We start from the raw sequence: 2,264 nt of genomic DNA on the forward strand, positions 1-2,264 counted from the left end.
TATACATGAAAGGTGTTGTTACTTAGTAACTAGTAACACTATATTATATTGTTAAATAATACTTATACATGAAAGGTGTTGTTACTTAGTAACTAGTAACACTATACTATATTGTCAGATAACACTTGAGGGTGTTCTCCCATTTGCTTCTTCGGCTCCTGCACTAATTACAATCTCACTTTAGATGGGTAGAGGATTGTTATTATCCATTAACAAAGAACTTTAGATGGGTAGAGGATTGTTGATATCCATTAACAAAGAAACAAACATTTCTTTCTAATATAGAAATGCAGTCTAGATTTTCATTGTTCCAGTTATGGTATATATATATACAATAGAAGAATTTAAAACAATAACTTAAGTTTATTAATAACAGATGGTGCTAATGGTGCCAGTTTCCAGCAATGAGTTTATTCTCCATTATAAAAAAAAACTCATACAAAACAGAACATAAATAACAAAAGATTTGAGACGAGTGTCTACTTGATCAACCTGACATATTTCTCTGTCATAAGTTCTTCATCTGGGTTTGGATTACAACTTTCTAATAATAAGATAAAAAACTTAATTTTCTTTTGGTCTTTTTTAACTCTTTGCTCAACAGTTATTCCATATTTGTATGTTTTTTACAACAACAAAAAAAAATATATGTAGCTGTTTTGAATCTTTTCACACTCACTTGATATTTTCGTGATTTCAAACTGAATGGAACCTTGTGCGATAGGTCAGAGCTCACTAAGGTTCAAGCATCAACATCAAATCCCTCTCACATCAAGATGGCAGAAATGGTATGATTCTGAACTATGGTTTAACTGGTACAAGTAGATGAAAATGGTGACACGTTCATCTCCCCTGGATGGGATGCCAGTCCATCACAAGTTAACCCCCAACTAACAGCTGGTACCCATCACAAAGCTGGGTAGACTGAAATAACTGGGGTAGAGTATCAAGGATACAACACGACATCAAATTCACGACATCCAATTACGAGTCCAAAGCACAAAGCCACTGAACCATGCTGACTCAAATTTCAAGCTCAGCCATATGTAATTTAGAACTGGTGATCAAGGTGAGGGCAGCCATTCAGCAGTAACTGCTGTAACTACTTTTAACTGAACAGCTGGAATATGTGTCACAGTTATAGGCTTTCATAAGTCATGGTGTGAAGAATTTTCAGTGGGTAACTTTGGCTAAAGCCTTGGACCTTCCATCTGGAAAAGAAACACAAGTCACTTGTACACAAGTTGCTTCCACAACATACTCATGCAACTGTTGCATAGCTCAAGCAGTCAATGAAAACTAGTATTTATGGTATTCCGTACAAAGAAACACTGGTCGAGTCACTAGACATATCTCTTATATAGATTTCATACATTATATTGAATATAGAAAGCATGCAGGGAGGAGTGGTGTACTTTAAGCATAACAACCCAAGCCTTCTGCAATGTAAACTGTGTTGCAGGGTTATTGTAAAAATTACTTGATATGATGACATTGGCTATAACATGTGGGTAGGTACCAAAATCATTTTAATATAACACACTCAACCCTCTGTAGAAAGCTGTCAAATTCTAGCTGTCCTATAACTGTTTGATATCACCGCTCCAAGAAAACAGGAACTGCATACCAAGGAAACTCTTGCTGTACATACACAAATACCTTGTCTTTATAATAATTTTAATGCCAGGAAGTTATCAATAATTCTACAATATCTTTGCTTCAATTGTTAGAGAAATCCTTTTCATTCTCTGCAATATACATAACACTTACTCTGATAGAGCTTGCCTATAAGATGGCCACTGCCTTAGTTTCAGATCTGGAGTTTCTCATTTCCACACCTCTAGTGCCAATATTCTCTCTTCTAGTGAAGCCCATTGCACAGCTTCTGGTTTACCAGGTTAAGCATTGTCTCTGTTTAAAATGGATGTTGTTCAATGTGGGAGTTCTAGATAACTGTCTGTATGGGCTATAGAAACATTCAAAATGAACCTTTTAGGATTTAATTGGAATTCAGGAACATTTGTTCTCCTAACTGGATGTCTAAATATGGATGGGGCTTCAGGCAGACGACTTTGCAGGATAGTTACACTACTGATTGTATTACTAAAATGAACTAGTCATGCCCTGACCACCATGGGTATCAAAACTTGGCCGGGGGGGGGGGGGGGGGGGTTGGGGTCTACAAAGTAAGTAGGAGTAGGAAAGACGTCATAGAAGTAATTAGGTAAGTAATAGTAATAAGTAAAAGTAGGTAACGAATTTCT

At 36.3% G+C, this 2,264-nt stretch overlaps 1 protein-coding gene across 4 annotated transcripts in view; it reads right to left on the minus strand.

Moving 5' to 3' along the window:
* Positions 1-396: 396 nt before the first annotated feature.
* The window catches only part of LOC106468535 (zinc finger CCHC domain-containing protein 10-like), a 9,973-nt gene continuing 8,105 nt past the window's right edge, over positions 397-2,264 (minus strand). Inside the window, exons 5-6 of one of the 4 annotated variants that reach the window (XM_022396870.1) lie at positions 1,771-1,966; positions 397-1,211 (exon numbers count right to left, since the gene is read on the minus strand). The gene's annotated coding sequence lies outside the window, so the exon portion shown is untranslated. Of the gene's footprint in view, positions 1,967-2,264 lie in introns of all 4 variants that reach the window. The other 3 variants (XM_022396872.1, XM_022396871.1, XM_022396869.1) reach the window with 3 other exon arrangements.

Source organism: Limulus polyphemus, unplaced genomic scaffold (assembly GCF_000517525.1).
Source record: "Limulus polyphemus unplaced genomic scaffold, Limulus_polyphemus-2.1.2 Scaffold3047, whole genome shotgun sequence".
Taxonomy (NCBI): domain Eukaryota; kingdom Metazoa; phylum Arthropoda; class Merostomata; order Xiphosura; family Limulidae; genus Limulus; species Limulus polyphemus.